The 17,349-nt window shown below is 49.3% G+C and overlaps 1 protein-coding gene across 6 annotated transcripts in view; it reads left to right on the forward strand.

The window, feature by feature from the left end:
* Positions 1–3,609: 3,609 nt before the first annotated feature.
* The window catches only part of MAP3K14 (mitogen-activated protein kinase kinase kinase 14), a 42,085-nt gene continuing 28,345 nt past the window's right edge, over positions 3,610–17,349 (forward strand). For 4 of the 6 annotated variants that reach the window (XR_012642717.1, XR_012642718.1, XM_074979142.1 and 1 more), the window contains exon 1: positions 3,610–3,720. The gene's annotated coding sequence lies outside the window, so the exon portion shown is untranslated. Of the gene's footprint in view, positions 3,725–3,906; positions 4,110–17,349 lie in introns of those variants that run through there. The other 2 variants (XM_074979144.1, XM_074979143.1) reach the window with 2 other exon arrangements.

Below are 17,349 nucleotides of genomic sequence, written 5' to 3' on the forward strand. Positions count from 1 at the left end.
GATCACAGCTTTGGTGTTTCCTGATATGCAAAGTGTTCTGTACAAAATGCTAGCATTGAACATTGACAGGATTTGGTAAGTAAATCAAAATGAGCAGAAAAACTATCCTAAATACAGCCCTTTTACTGCTCCTTTTCACTCTTTTTGGCCTTCAGGGAGAAATTTGCAACACTGTGTTAGGAAGGTACATCTGCCAAACCCTCAGACCTGGGAAACAGCCAAAGATCTAGCAACACAGCCCTGGAAGTCAGCTGCAGCGTGGGAGGAGAGCAGTAGAGTTCCTGTCATTCCAAAGTGCCTTGTGGGGAAGACGGCTGAGATTAGCTTGTTATTCTTAAACAGGGCAAAGGGACGTTGATGTGGCTAAGTGCACTGCGTTGTGAGTCCTGATCTGCATTCACAAGAGGCAGGTGCTGGTAGATGTAATGATTAATTCCTTCACTGTTTTACTGAGAGGAAAAACATTCTTGTGTAAGATGATGAATGGTCTCGTGGTATTGTGAAGAACTGTCCTCCCTCCTACACTATCCCCCTGCAATGAGCTAGCAAAAGGGAGTGTCCACTCCCACTTTCTTTACTCAGAGGCCTCCCTGACCTTGAGAGATCTCCTTTCACTTGCCTGTGTGGTGAAGTCCTCAAAATCCCAACAAAGCTGAGCCAAAGATTCCTGGGCAGGGTGATCCCAATCTCGTAGTCACTTAGGGCAGTAGCTACGGTGCTCCCACACTCCATAGGGCTCTTTCTATGCCAGACACTTCGCTGACGCACTGATCATTATATAGTTAAAAGCAAAACAAGTTCCTTGTGCCTGCACACCACAGGCCCATAGAACATGCCGCTTATGTAAACAACAGTCTCCGCAACAGTTCAGTCTGATCCTCCACAGGCCTTGGCTACACTGCGGGGATGCTGCAGGTCAGACACTTGCTCTAGTAGCGGCCACATATTTTCAGGCTCTTGGTGGCAGGACACTTCCCTCATGTCTGCCCCTCCCGGCTACAATCCCAAGTTTAGCTTGCAAGGCATCTTGGCTAGTGGTGTCTCCCTCTGCTGGGCTTCTGCCCAGAGACCCCTTCACTCTCCCCAGTTGCTCACCACACCCAGCTGCAGACTATGCCAGCCCCAGCTGCTCTGCCTCCAGCTCCCTGGGCTCCTTCTCTCTCACCTCCCAGCACATCTGCTCCCTGGCCCTCCCTGACTGGAAATGCTCTGCACAGCCTCTGTTCTCTTCTTAGCTCAGGTCCTCTATGTGACCCAGGGAAATCCAGCTCATATAGAGGATGAGATTTCTTTCACTGGCCTGCCACACCTGTCAGAAATGCTGGCCTCTACCCACTGCGTCAAACAAGGATGCGTGCTTGCTCCAACATTGTTCGGGATCTTCTTCGCACTCCTCCTGAAGCATGCCTTTGGATCTTCAACAGAGGGCATCTTGCTGCACACAAGATCTGATGGGAAACTGTTTAACCTTGCAAGGCTGAGAGCTAAGACTAAGGTGCGAGAAGTCCTCATCAGAGACATGCTGTTCGCAGACGATGCTGCTGTAGTGTCTCACACAGAAGACCAGCTTCAAAAACTGCTGGATCGGTTCTCCAAAGCGTGCAAGGACTTTGGGCTTACCATCAGCCTAAAGAACACAAATGTACTTGGTCAAGATGTTGCTGAATCCCCGTCAATCAACATTGACAACTATACGTTAGAGGTTGTCCATGAGTTCGTTTACCTCGGGTCCACCATCACCGACACCCTGTCGTTGGACACTGAGCTAAATAGGAGGATCGGAAAAGCGGCCACAACTCTGTCCAGGCTCAGCAAGAGTGTGGAATAACAACAAGCTGTACACTCACACCAAAATGCAAGTCTACAGAGCCTGCATCCTCAGCACCCTCCTTTATGGCAGCGAGACCTGGACCCCGTATGCCCGCCAGGAAAAGAGGCTGAACGTCTTCCACTTGCGCTGCCTCAGGCGCATCCTTGGAATATCATGGAAGGACAGAGTTACCAACACCGCCGTCCTCGAGCAAGCCGGAACCCCAACCATGCACACCCTCCTCAGGCAGCGTCGGCTCCGCTGGCTTGGCCACGTCCACAGGATGAACGATGGAAGGATTCCAAAAGACATCATGTATGGTGAGCTAGCCTCTGGCAAAAGACCCCCCGGACGCCCCCAGTTGCGTTACAAAGATGTCTGCAAGAGAGACCTCAGAGAGGTAGACATTGAGCTGGACAACTGGGAAGAACTAGCAGACGACCGTGGCAGATGGAGGCAGGGGTTACACAAGGGCCTTCAGAAGGGCGAGTTGAAGATCAGACAGCTAGCAGAGGAGAAACCAGCGCACAGAAAGCACAATAAGGACTTGCCAGACACCCACTACATCTGCAAGAGATGCAGCAAGGACTGTCACTCTCGTGTGGGTCTTTATAGTCACAATAGACGCTGTAAATGAAGTCTTAAATTGAAACTTTAAAGGGCGCGATCCATAGTCTGTGCAGACTGAAGGATGCCTGCTACTACTACCCACTGCTTCCAAGGACAACTGTCAGCAGCATCCCCTGTAAGCCGAGGGCTTGGGCAGCTGCCCCGCAGCGCACCCCCAGCCATTAGCAGCAGGCAGTGAGTGTTTCTACTTGTGGTGCACACCCACATGTGCCTCAGTGCACACAACAGCACTTATTCCACCCAAGGAAGGGAAACAGCAGGAGGCCTGACTGTCAGCATCAGTCCTGACTTCCCATTCACCCTGCCCCTCGCTTCTGGTACTGGGGGCAGCCAGCCTCCCCTCCCCCAGCAGGTGGGTGAGGGCTAACAGCGCCCTGGCTCCTGGGCCCAGACACCTTACGCCTCCTGTAAGCGCCCAGCTGTGGGGGCGGTCAGGAAATCACATACCAGGGGGCTACGCCTCGGACCCCGCTCTGGGGGGAGGGGGTGCTGGGCAGCTACCCCCGTGGACGGGCCAGGGCGCGCGTGGAGAAGCCACCAACGCGCCCAAAGGAGGCGCGATTAAAAGCCACCTCAAGACTGCATGACACGATGACCCCTTCTGGCGAACACCCCTCAGCCTCGGTCCCGGTCCCCGCTCGCCAGCCCCACGCTGGGCGCCAGCAACACATGGCAGAAACCAGCCTCCCTCGAAGGGCTGCCCCAGCTCCGCACACGCCGAACCGGACCCCGGCGCACGCGAGCGGGAAGCCTGAGGTGACCCTACGTCACCACGGCCTCAACAGCCTCCGCTAAGCGGTAAATAAACCTCCGCCGGCCTCGAGCGGCGCATGCGCCCGCGCACAACCAGGCCGACGTTTCCCGCCTCCCACGCGCTCCCGGGCTGCGCAGGCGCGATCGGACGATTGGGCCGCGCCTAGATGGGGAAGTGAAACGGTTTTCAAGAAGCCCCGCCCACTTCTGGGAAACCACAGGCGCTCTCCGCCCAATGAGAGCCGAGAGCCGGAGCTGCGGCCCCAGCAAACCTGCGGCAACGCTGGGAGCAGTGCGCGCGCTGATTGGTTCGCGGCGGCGAGACCAGCGGGCGGGGCGGGGCGGGGCTGCAGCTGACCGCGTCGGTTGGCAGCGGGCTGACCTGCGGCTATTGGGCGGTGTGCGCCGGGGGCGTGGCCAGGCAGGTGCTGCGGCCGTCGCGCCCCCAGATCGCCTCAGGCGCCGTGGAGGGAGCCCGAGAGGCCTGCGCCGCCCCGCGCTCGAGGTCCCCGCGCGGACGGGAGCGGGTAGGTGAGCGCGCGCCGGCCGCCTGGCCCCTCCCCCACTGCGTGGCGCGTCCCCGTTACTCCCCTCCCGGCCGGGGGTCTTACTGCCCATCCGCCGGTGCGGCCGTGCCCCGCCCCGCCTCGCCTCGCCCCGCCCTGCGGTTAGGCCCTCCCGCGGGTCGCGCCCAGCGCCCCGAAGCCCCGCACGCCGCTTGGCGTGCTACGTGCCCCGTCCGTAGAAGGGGCCCGCGCCGTGCGCCCCGCCTCGGCTCCGGCCGGCTGCAACAGGCGGCGCCGGTTCCCGCCGTGCCGGGGTCAGACTGTAAAACGGGGGGCGCTGCAAACCGGGCTGGCGGCGCCTGGTGCGGAGGGGCTGTGGAACGGCGGGGTGTGTGTCGTGCGGTTCCCAGGTAACTTTTAACTTCTAGTCCCTGTAGTGTAAGAGCCAGATTCAGTGGGTGGAAATGTCACGTTTAACCCCGCCCGCCTCAGCGCCACCGCCGTCCGGCTGATCTCCGTGAAACTGAAGCTCAGGAGCTGTAGCTCCCATATGTCAGTCCTGGGAACCAGCCTTGCGGCGTTGTGCTGTTAAATTCACTTGTTTAAAGTGTGTCGAACAGTAAAACGGCTTTTAACCTAGCCTGCTTTCCGAAAGTAAGGTTAGCACGCTGGAAATCTGAGCTGCTTCTGGTCACGTCTTGACTTCCTCAGTGGGAACCTGCTGAAAAGCAGGCCCGAAGGCTGTTTGAAATTGTTAAGTATGACTGGTGCTGCAGGACTCGTTTTTGCAGATACAAACTAACCCAGCTACCTAGTCTGTTGTTTGCTGTGAATGGCTTTGCCAGTAATATTTGATATCCAGTATGTTTTCAGGGTAACTGTGAAATATTAGCAAAACATCAGCTTTATTCAGTAAATTCCTGAAAGAGTGGCAGATTTGGGTGTGTATAACGTTAAATATGTTAAGATATTAAATATGTAAAGATATTATAGCTGAACTCTGTTCTCTTCCTCTGAATTCTACCCACATGTTGTCCAATCCAAACAGCTTCATGTTGCCAGCTTTTTGTGAAATATTTCTTCAAATTAACAATTGTTTTGTGAACTGTTCTTCAACACAGCATCATCCCCACTCATGCCTCTGACAGAGCGGGTCTTTACCCACGAAAGCTTATGCTCCAAAATATCTGTTTGTCTATAAGGTGCCACAGAACTTCTTGTTGTTTTTGAAGATACAGACTAACTCGGCTGCCTCTCTGATAGTTGTCAACATAGCATAGTATTCCTAAATGGTCTCATTACTGACTAATATGCGTCTCCAGCCTGCAATTCAGTTGAATCTGCTCCTTCTTTTCCATGTATTCTAATGGGTGCTCCAGTGGAGTGCTAAAGAGAGAGTTTTAGATCAATGGTAATTTTCTATTTTCCCTTTGGATTTTTGGAATAATTTCCTTCCTGCTTGCTTTCTGCTTTTCACAGCAAAGAAGCACTCACAATAAGTTAGGAGATTAAATGTCAGACTTTGCTGTTTTGATTGGTAGTTCCAAGGTGCGGACTTACGAAAGCTATCCTGTGCAGTGGGGAGGAGAGAGAGGCTGATCTCAAGGCTCTGCCTCAATCAAAATATAGAAGTGAATAAGAGCTGAAGTTCAGTTTAACTGTCTGTTTACTCACCACTCATTATCTGACCATATCACTTCTCTTTAAAACAACTTTTTTTGGCAGAAGTTTAAAACACTACTTTGCTGACTAATAAGTCACAGCTGCGGTTGATTTCAGATGCTTCCTGTCTGCTTTATCGTAATATCAGTTAAACTGGAAACATTAAGTGCATGAATTAAAAATGGCAGCATGACATTGGCATCTATACACAACTTGCAAATTGCTTTTTAAACAAGTTTTTTGAGCTTTCATATAAGTACTAATACTTCATTTAGCCATTGTGAGTGTGCATATGGATGTCTTGAATTCTAATTTGAAATTACTCTGAGCATCAAAAGTGCTATAAGCTTTCATATTAACATTTAACTAAAATGTAGTTGCTTTGCAGTTATCATAACTGACAGCTTGCATAAAAATTGAGCTGCTAAGTGATTGCTGTCACAAGAAGGTGGGTCTCTTTGAATAGCATACTGTTAATTTAATCTTCTTAAGAGCAACAGATGAGTGGAAGGAGAGGCCAGTCCTTTTTGTACAAAAGTGTTGGGATTCATAACATTTGTATTTAGTTTCTTGATATCATAGTGATGGGTGCTCTGGAAATACTTAAAAACATTGAAGTCCCGTGGCACCTTATAGACTAACAGATATTTTGGAGCATAACCGTTCATGGGCAAAGACCCGCTTCATCATTTTGCGTCTGACAAAGCAGGTCTCTGTCCACGAAAGTTTATGCTCCAAAATATCCATTAGTTTTTAAGGTGCCACTGGATTCCTTGTTGTTTTTGCAGATACAGTCTCTCTCAGCTACCCTTCTGATACTAGAAATGCCTAAAGAGTTCTCAATCTAAAAGTTGAAATTGTTGCTATTATAAAACTTTAAATATTAACTGTTGACTAATAGTATTTTTCTCATATTGGACAATGAAACTAAATGAGTCAGTTTAATGTTCTGGGTCTCATTCATCATTATGATGTTGTATGTGGGTTCACAAGATTAATGGGGAATATTTAAATGAGGTTTTAGCAAAATGCTTCTATCTCTAGTAAGTTTAGTAAAACCATTCAAGTGAAAGCTACCTGTTGACATTAAACAATATCATGTAAGGGTCAGAGGACTGAAGTTGTACAATGGGTGTAGATGGGACAAAACTGTTTGAGTGTCTTCTGGCATTGGAGATAACCAAATGTTATAAATATTGTAATCTGAAGAAGCGTTACCCATGAAAACTAATAAATGTATTAGAAAACGTGTTAGTTTTAAGGTGCTACAGGACTGCTTTTTTTCTTTTTTTTTAAAACAGCTACAATCTAACATGGCTAGCCCTCTGAGACTGTATAACATTTGGTGACTGGTTAGTCCTGTCTACATAGAAAACGTTGACTTATGTAATATGGAAGTTCTTTGTTGGGTAAATAGGACCTAGATGGGAATGTCCCTTTTAAATACCATCTTGTTTTAAATTGGGGCTGTAATATTGGCAAATAAGCTTGCTTAAGAAATGCCTTTTTGAAAAAATGAGTTTAGATATTCTGTTGGACTACTGGATGATGAAGGTTGATGGAGATACGTAAACAACTAAATTTTATGGAAAATAAGGCCTTGTCTAGACTGATGCTTACTAACTTGTATGAGAATTATGTATAAAATCCTTTGCAGATGTTAACTCAGCTACCTTGAATTAAATGGGTGAACATGTCATTCTTAGTGAAACTTATCCCATTTAAATAATATGAAAAGAACACAATTAGGAGGGAGTTTGGACCCTGCATGTGAGTGTGTAGCAGGGAGAGACTAATAATAGGCATGTTTAAGCATTTAAAAAAAAATCCCCGTAAGTGTTAAATCCAAGCAAGTATTTCCCTGCAGCACTACATTACTTTGGTTATGTCTGCACAAGCCCCCTCCTTTCGAAACGGGGATCCTAATGAGATATTTTGGCAGATGCTAATGAGACGCTGCCATGAATATGTAGTGCCTTGTTAGCATAATGTTGGCCTCAGCGATTTGAAAGTGCTGCTTTAGAATCGTGCACTGCCCATGTACATGGGGGCTTTTTGAAATGACCCCCAGTCTTCAAAAGCCCCATATTCCTATTTTGAAAGGCCCCTGTCTACACAGGCGGCACGTGATTCAAAAACAGTGCTTTCGAATTGCTACGGCTGATATTCTGCTAATGAGGCACTGCACATTCATAGCAGCGCTTCATTAGCATCTGCTGAAGTGTCTTATGAGCATCCCCCTTTCAAAAGGCGTGGGCTAGTGTAGACATAGCCATTATAGTGGTGCATGACAGCTGACAATGCTGTTTAATCACTCTGAAGTGTAAAAAGTAAGCCTTATAAGTGATGCAAACTTATATTTTGAACACTGTTTGGGCTTAATTGGAGGTTTTAACATGAGGAAAGCTGTTTTAATGACTTTTTTTAGTCTGATAATGAACCAATAAAATAATAGACTGGTTTGAATTGCTAATCCATTATCATAGAGTACTAGAACTGGAAGGGACCTCTAGTGGTCATCAGGTCCAGTCTCCACCCCTCATGGCAGCACCAAGCAACCTCTAGAGCAGGGGTGTGCAAAGTAAGGGGTGGGGGCACGCAACATTTTGTAAGTGGGGTGCAGTGCGATCGGCAGCCTTCTCTCTCACCCCCAAAGCTTCCACAGCCTTGCTAGCCCTCTGCTTTTTCCTGTGAGGCCTCTGCCATTGCTGTCATCAAAAGAACATCCCTCCCTTGCTGCTGGGCGAATCAGAATGCACAGAGGCCCTGAGTCAAGCGTTGGGGTCAGACCGTGAGTTCCCAGCTTAAGGTACCCTCCTAGGGTCACTCCCTGGTACCTTCCTGAGGTCCTCCTCCTGGAGCCTCCTTGCATCCCCCACCCCTGCCCTGCATCTTTCCCTGTGATCCTGCCACAGGTTGGTGGGGCCTTACGTAAAAAAGCTGGTTCACCCCGGTCTAGCACATTTTTTCCCAGAGGTAGGGTACATGAAAGGATTTCAAAGGGTATGTGTCAGAAAATAAATTACTAAAAATCAGGAGATTAGCACTGGAGGATAGGGTATGCCGATAAGGCCAAAGTCCTAAAAAGGGTACACAAATGTTTTAATTTTGGGGAAATGCTTGTCTAGACCATCCCTGATAGGTGTCTGTGTAACTTGCCCTTAAATATTTCCAGTGATGGAGATTCCACACCCTCCCTAGGCAATTTATTCCAGTATTTAACCACCCTGACAGTTAGAAGGCTTCTTCTAATGTCCAGCCTAAACCTCCCTTGCTGCAGTTTAAGCCCATTGCTGCTTGTCCTATCCTCAGAGGCCATGAAGAAAAATTTTTCTTCTTGTAACACAGTCTTTAAGTGCTTATGGACCAATTCATCTTCTCTGATCCTTATGTAGATATTCTTCTCTGGCTATGTCTAGACTACCGGGTTTTGTCGACAAAATGGCCGTTTTGTTGGAGGGGAAAAAAAAACCCAAACCTGATGCATCCATATTGCCAAGCACTACATTCTCTCAAAAGTAAGAAAACAGAACACCGCACTTTTGTCGACAGCCGTACCCAACTCGCCCTGAGAAAGAACACTGCTTTCGACAGAGATCAGTTGACAAAATGCCAGGCTGGATGTTCCGGGGGGGGGGCCTTCAGTCAACAGAAAAGGCCTCTGGGGCACCACCCAACTGTCTGCTGTGGTTATGGGTGGCCATTTTGCTGATAGAGTGGCCGGGCAGTCTGGCTGCTCTCTGTTGGTAGAGTGGATCACTCTTTTGATCTGCGTTATGATCTGGATGTGATCTGTCGACAGAAATTTTATTGCAAGATGTTTTTTTGAAGTAAACTTCTGAACTTCTGCTGAAAAATCCTGGTAATCTAGACACAACCTCTATGGAATGAAGAGTACAATGCAAAGAAGAAGTGGAGGAACCCTTCCCTAGGGCTGCATCTACACTAGCAAGTTCTTTCTGAAAAGCAGGCCCTTTTCCAAAAGATCCACACCTCACTCCTCTTCCAGGCGCAAAAGATGGCTTCTGGATCAGGAAGAGCACTTTATTTCAAAATACTTTTGAAAGATGGAGTGTGTAGATGCTCCACAGGCCTCTATTTCTAAAGGAGGGTCTGCCATGTTTCTGGCCAGCTAGGGTGCAGAGACGTCCTGACCAGCACTCCCAGAACTCGTGCTCCCTGTGTCTGGCTGCAGTTTAAGCCTCAAGGACCCAGAAGCCCCGTGGCAGGAAGCTGAGTGTGTGCTGTCAGCAAAGGCACAAGCCAGAAGCTGAACGCCTTCACAGCCACCCCCTGCAGCTGGACTCACACCATGACCACCATCCAGCCCCAATATGACCCCCAGGGGCCTCCCCACTGAGCTTGCAGAGGGGTCCCAGGAGCTTGCTTCAAGTGGACGGTGCCCACCTGGACAGAACCAGAGATCAAGGACCTCCTTGGTCTCTGGCAGGAGGAAGCCACCCTGCACATACCTTGGAGCAAGTTTGCTCCAAGCTGAAGGAGCTCAGACAGGGATATATGAGAACACAGAACACCTCAAGACACTTGTGGGTAGGTTGGGCCACCTGTCCTTTTTACAGGGAGCTCCATGGGCTCCTCGTGGGCATGGACAGTTCCGCACCCCACCCACCAGCCTTGACATGACAGCTGAGGAGCCCCCAGCAGCTGCGTCAGAGGACCCAGGGCCACCCAAACACTATGGATCCTGACTACCTTGGGCTGAAGATTGAGGGCCCCTCAGATGACGGCAAGTTGTCCAACGGAACCCTTGTCATCACAGTCCTGTTCAGCTCATCTGGCCGGGTGGCCTTCAGCTGGGCGTCCCTGGACATACCTCTGGAACTCCTAGGTAAGTACCCAGTGCCCCACACCATGTGGGGTGGCAGGGGCCCTGCCATGGCCCGAGGCAGGACAGCTACATGAGTGACAGCCTGACCATAGATGTCCCAGCAAGGAGTGCACCCCCAGCACACATGTACCGCTCATCACCCACCCTGTGGATAGCAACACGAGCTGCACATGTGTGGCAGGGGCTGGGAAAGGCCAGGTTGTGGCTGTCTCACCTGTGACCCAGGTGGGGCCCCTCCATGGCCACATACCCCCATCGCCCGCTAGCTTCTTCCCCTGTGGGGAGGGCCAACGGTCCTGTCCCTCAGCACGGAGGTGAGCGCACCTGCCCATGGAGGGCAGGGGGTACGGCACATAAGGCTGTGCTGTGGGACTGACATGCCATCTCTTTCTCTCCTTTCATTCTTATAGCTGTGCAGTCTGAGGGCTGGGAGAGCCCTGCCCATCCCCCTTGCACCAGAGAGTCCACCCTCAGCAGCTGAGGGGCCAGGCCACCCTCACCAGTGTCCAGGCAGGTCTGCACCCAGAGGGACCTTTGCTGCAGCCAGGATGATGAGGCTGCTGTCTGCACAGTCACCTTCTGGGAGCAGCTGGCACTGGACTGCGCTGATCTGTTGTGACAGCGGGAGGCCTGGGGCGAGGTAGTGGACATGCTCTAGATTATATGTAGGCTCCTCGCTGAGCTGTTGCCCTACTCCCACCCGATCTCTTCCTTGCTGCAGTGTGGGGGCTTGCGGAGTGGCTTGTGCCCAGAGTGGGCCTAGCTGAGGCCCCTCCCCATGATCCTAGCCCTGATGATGAGGACCCCACACCTGGGGTGGGCTGGACTCCCGTGGTCACTGGGGCTTGCAACCCGCCACCTGCTGCAAAGACTGAGGGCACCTGCGCCCCATGACACAGGCCTGCCCAATTCAGGTGCCCCGACCCTCAACCCAGTTTGAAAATGTTCTTGTTTATTTTGCAACATAGTTTTTGTACAGCACTCCTTGTGTCCCTCATTAGATGGGGAAGGCTGGGTGGGAATTGTCATGGGGGGACAGGGTGGGGTTGCGGCCCAGAAGTGTCTGCATGGGATGCCTGGGGAGGGATCATTGGGGCCACCATGTAAAGGCCTCTCAGCAGGCCTCCTGGATGCAGAGTCTGTAACTGGGGGATGCAGTGGGCTGCTCATACCTTGGTCCAGCCTTGATCACCCACTGTGTAGGGAGGGTCCCTTCCCTTGCCTCCACAAGGTTGTGGAGGGCGCAGCACGCCTCTGCAGCCTGGGGGACATTCTGCACCCAAACATCAAGGCACATGAGGAGGCACCTGAGCCTTGCCTTCGAGTGCCCAAAGGCATGTTCAAGCAGGCAGCGTGCTCTGGTGTTAAACAGTTTCTGGGAGTGGGTGGGATGGCCTGTGTATGGCCACATGAGCCATGGCTGCAGGAAGTAGGCCAGGTCACCCACCATACACAGGGGCATGGTGATGTCTCCTAGTGTGAGCTCCTGCTGGGGGATATATGTCACTTGCCTCCATCCTCCTGCAGAGGATCTATGTGTCGTGGGCCTGGCCCAACCAGACCATGCAGATGTCCATGAACCGGCCCCTATTGTCCGCCATGGCTTGCAGCCCCACTGAATGGTAGCCCTTGTGGTTCACATAGCAGCTGGTGATGTGGGTGCCATTGATTCCCCGACTGCTTTGGTGCAGGCCCAGACAGGTAAAGTCTGTGATGGCTGCATCCAGGTCCCTGATGCGCACAAGCCTCTGAAGCAGCAGCTGATAGATTGCCATCACAACTTGCAGGGGATGGAGAGCAAGCACACTCCTGAGTGTGTGAAGGAATGCACCAGCCTCTCCCACAAGAGAGGGAGGGGGCTTGTGTAAGGTTGGGGCATCATGGTCCCCTGGAGCCAGCCTTTCCTGCCCCACACCCTTGCACTCCTGACCCTGGCTCCCAAGGTCAGCAAGGGCCACATCTGGGTGTCCTGTAGTTGGAGGGTGGGGGCGAGCCAGCTGCACAGCTCCATGAAGGTGTCCTCCTTCATGCAAAAGTACTGCAGCCAGCGTGTATCGTCCTACTTGGCGAGCACCAGTCAGAGCTGGTGGGGTAGCTCCAGATATGCTGGCAGGCCGGTGGGGGTACAGCTGGGTCCATGGTGCGTGGGAGTATGGACGTGATCTTTCAAAAGAAGATTTTCCACATCTCTTCCAGAAGATCACTGTAGAGTAGACATGGCCTAGAAGAATAACAAGTAATTTAACCCACTCTGCTTTCAGTCATCAAACAGCAAGTCTCTGCACAAAGCCTACGTTTAACTCCATCGGTTAGCTTCATCGTCCTCAACAACCATGGGCTCAGTGCCCACTGGTGTCTGATGCCGCCCTCAAGATGTCCTTCCATCTTTCCCTATCTAGTTATGGAGTGGCTTAGTTGTTGTAGACTAGCTTTGCGCCAATCTACTGTATCATCTACCCATGCTCTATGGGGTCTGCCTCTCCTATCTGAACTGTCTTGACTTTGTTTGTTTTTGTTTTGTGTTTTTTTTTGTTTTGTTCGTTCATTCTGCAAATATGCCTGAATAGCTGTAGCTTCCATTGTATAACCTTCTGCAGTAGGTTTTTCTTCAGCTGTATCTTCTTATATAATTCCACGCTGGTAACCTCCTGCATCCATCCTATTCTCAGGATCTTTCTATAACAACTCCTCTCGAATGCTAATAGTGTACTCTTTGAATCTTTTGTATCTCCTGTGTCTCACATTCGTATAATATGCTGCTGAATACACATGCTTTTGAGACGCTCAGCTTCATTCCTAAGCTAATTGTTTTGCTTTTCCAGATCTTATTCATTGCCTTCAAACTCGCTCTGGGTTTTGCTGTTCTAGTCACTATTTCCTTCTTACAGTCTAAATCATATGTTACATTGCTACCCAGATATGTGAACTTCTGTACGTTCTCTAGTTTGATCCCATCTACACTGATCTTCCTTCCTATTTCCTTATCTCCAAATACCATTGTTTTTGTTTTATCAATGTTCATAATCAGTCCATACCATTTCCCTTTCTTGTTTAGCACCTGCTCTGTTCTTGCTAGCTTCGTTTTCTTCAATGATAACTATTTCATCCCTGAACCTCAAGTTGTTGATTCTCATCCCAAGCACAGATATCCCTTCTACCTCTTCCTTGATCTTGTCCATCGCTTTCTCGAGATGCATGATGAAGATACTCAGTGATATTGGATCTTCTTGTCTCATATCTCTACTCGTTCTAAGCCACCTTCCCGATTCTCTGCACGTTCTCACCACTGTTTCTTCATTATTGTTGCTATACCTCAACAACTGTATCAGACTGCTATTCACTCTGTACAACTCCAACACTGCCCAAGTAACTTTCTGATCTGAAAATCAGTGAAGCAATTGTAGATGTTCTTGTTTTTTCTTCAAGCTTTCTCTGCTATCAATCTTAGTGCCAATAGCTGCTGTATGGTATGTCTATCTTTCCTGAATTCCACTCGCTCGTCTGCTAGATGTTCTTATCTGCGATCTCAGTCTCTCTGTTAGTATCATCATCAGTGCCTTGCCTAGATAGCTCGTTAGGGCAATCGTTCTGTAGTTCTTGCCCTCCAGTGTGCTTCCCTTCTTGTCACTAGCACTGATCTTGTTTATTCCTTAAGTGCCTTCCCTTCTTTCCGTGCTATATTACATAATCAGTGTATTTCCTGAATCATACTTTCTCCACCGTATTTGATCATCTCTACCATGATCTTATTATTTCCAGGGGTCTTGTTGTTTAGTTAGTTCACTGCTCTTTCTACTTCCTCCTTAGACATGTCAGTCTTGCTCTTGATGCTCAGCAGACCTATCTCTTTCAGTTTTCTTGATCAGTCTATCTGAGACACTTGGGTCCAAATGTGCTTTGTATAGATCAGTGCAATGTCTTGTCCACTGCTGCACAACCTTCTCCTTGTTCATGAGCACCTCATCATTCTTGTCTTTGATCACCATCTGCTTCAGCTCCCACTTCCTATTAATAGTGCTAATCATTTTATACTCCTCCCTTGTCTTACACATGCCATAATACCTCTCTATATCTTAATGCTGCTCCTGTAACCATTTTGCCTTATCCTTTCTGTCCGCTTTCCTTACCTCATTGCATTTCAACCTATATTGCTGTTCCACTCTCTTGGAAACATCCCACCTGATTTTAAACACTCTCTTGAACCAACTTCAGTGTCTCCTGCGTAATCCACTTCTTATTGATCTTGTCTTCTTCCGGAACAGTCTGCTCAATTGCCTCTTCTATCACTGTGGCTATCTCTGCGACTCTCTTATCTAGATCTTTCTCTGTGCCTGCATTCCTAATCTTCTCTTCGAGGGCTGCTCTGTACACATTCTCTATTTCTTCCTTCCCTAGCCTTGCCATCTCTTTTTTTCCTTAAACTGTGTCTTTAGTTTCATCTTGATGTTTGTGATCACTAGACTGAAGTCCGTCTATATACGCTCCTTGGAAAGTTTGGCACTGCTGTTACCTATCTTCTTCTTGTCGAGATCATATTTATCATGTTCTTGGACTTCCCGTCGTTCGATCGTCACGTTCACTTCCTACAGTGCTTTTGTTGAAATCTCGTTTTGCAGATAGCCATCTCATGGTCCATAGCAAACTCTAATAATTTCTCACCTTGTTCATTTCTTTCTTCATATCCAGGCCTTCCCATGACTCTCCCAGCCTGCGTTATCTGTTCCTACCTTCGCATTCCAATCTCCTCCGATGATCAACACATCTCTTTTCGGCATATCCCCCAGCATCTTTGTCAAGTCATTATAAAATAGCTTGATCTCTTCCTCTGTACTGTCCGATGTGGGTACATACACCCAACAGCTGAGTTGTTGAAGGGTTTTGCTTCAAATCTCACTTCCATCATTTTTGCATTCACTGGTTTGTATCCTAACCGTGCTCCTCTGGCTCTTGCTTTATCTGGGTGACGTCTGAGCCGTCATCTTTTATTGGTTAGTTGTACTGGCATCAGATTTAATTTGCATTGTTGTTTCATGGTCAGTGCATCAACACTCCTCTGACCAGCTTCCTCCTCCATCAAGGCTTGGGACTGGCATGGAACCACTACAGCAGGGTTTCACAGCCTATGGGTCGTCAATACATTTCAGAAGGGTCACCGGCTGGGCTGGGCAGCTCCACAGGTGGCTATTAAGAAGCTATTGACACTCCTGAAATGGTTCTCAACTTCTCAAGTGGATCAACAGCCATCAATCAATTAAATTGAGAACTATTTCAGCTGCAGGGCAGAGAACTGCATACCTGAGGAGCAGTGCCCAACTCAAGTAAGGTGGGGGCCTGAGTCCGAGGTTGGGAGGGAGGGAAGAGCTGATTAGCTCCCTGTCTTCCAGCCTCGGCAGGAGTTAGGGGTCCCTGCAGACTCCAGCAGGGTTCCTGCAGCCTGGTGCTGCTGGCTGAGGATCTGTGCTCCAGCTGGCTTTCAGCTGCGGGGTTGGGGTTCTGAAGCAACACACCCCAGCCAGCTTCCAGCCATCGGGGGTGGGGGGTCCCCTGTGCTTCCCCTACCTCTCTCCAGCCTGTGAGTGACTCCTCTAGACCCCTCCAGCCCCTGAGTGCGTCTCCCCTAATCCCCTTAGCCCCCGAGTGAGACACCCTTAGCCCCTTTCAGTCCAAGTGACTCCTCGCCCCCTCCAGCCCGAGTGTGGCTCCCCTAGTCTCCTTCAGCCCAAGTGACTCCTAGCCACTGAGTGTGACTCCCCTAGTCTCCTCTAGCCCCCTGCAGCTCCTGAGTGCGGCTCCTCTAGCTGCCTCCTGCTCCTGAGTTACTCCTATTTAGCTAGTTATGGCTCTGCTCTCCCATCCCGCCTGGCCCCCACCCCTGCCGTTTTTTGAATTGCCTTGAGTCACCAAGTTTTCCTGAATAGTCAAAATGGGTCCCCATGTGGAAAAGGTTGGGAACCGCTGCCCTAGAGACTTCATGGCAGAGTTCTCAAGTACCTTAGATTTCCATAAATCCTCTTTCTGCTCTTACTGACCTTAAAATTGCAACAAAATGTTGTGGGAAACATCCTCCATATTCTAAATATTTCTTTACTCCATTCTGAGACAAACTGAAACTTCCTTTAAAAAAAAAAAGGCAGGCAATCAAGTAGCAAAACAAAATAATTTATTAGGCGAGCTTTCGTGGGACAGACCCACTTCTTCAGACCATAGCCATCTGTTCTGGTCTGGCTATGGTCTGAAGAAGTGGGTCTGTCCTACGAAAGCTCACCTAATAAATTAATGTGTTTAGTCTTTAAAGTGCTACTTGACTGCTTTTTTGTTTTGATAGTATAGACTACCACAGCTCCTTCTCTGTTACTATGAAACTTCCTTATGCTCACTCTTGTTCACAGACAACTCCAGAGCTATTCTGCCATAATATGGCTTCATCTGACAAGGGGGAAAAAACAGAACTATCTTAATTTCAGTTCCATTTGAAACATTGCATTGGAAGATATCTACGTTCACCAGCCAAATGGGGGATGGAATAGACATCTGGAAAACATTACTTATAAATGTTAAAGAACTGTGCCAAAGTTGATCATGTCCTTTTCATGGAATGGAATTGGCATCTTATGGTTGCATGCAAAATTCTCAGTTCCTTGGAACATTCAGTAGTCTAAGGTTTTCTGTTGGACCTGTAACTTTCAGGAAGGACTGTTCTGCTTACTGAAGCTGTGATGTAGTTTAGGGGGAGCAAACTGGAGAGCAGTGAGGGTGTGAAGTTTCATAAGGGGGGCGCAGCATGAGTGTCTGCTCGATCTCAGGCTCATTCAGGTGTGGCTGCTGGAAACCAGGAGTGCAAGGGCCCAGCTGCCGCCTGTTTCCCGGCTTCCTGCCACTTGCAGGAGCCAGGAAACTGACGGGCCCAGCAGCCCTGGTTGATTTAGACTCCCTTTATTCCAAGAATCTCCCAAGTTGAAAGTCTGGAGTCTAGTGTATCTACATTGTAATTGGCTATAGGTATCTCTCAAAGGGCAGTCTTCTTAGAATATTAGTCCTGTGTCCCTCCATGCTGCATCTGAGTGGAACCTGCGGGCTCCTTATCTCTCTCCTTGCCCCTGCCTGGTGCCCACTCATCAGGGCTGTTCAGCTGTAAGTTG

This window comes from Carettochelys insculpta, chromosome 28 (assembly GCF_033958435.1).
Source record: "Carettochelys insculpta isolate YL-2023 chromosome 28, ASM3395843v1, whole genome shotgun sequence".
NCBI lineage: Eukaryota > Metazoa > Chordata > Testudines > Carettochelyidae > Carettochelys > Carettochelys insculpta.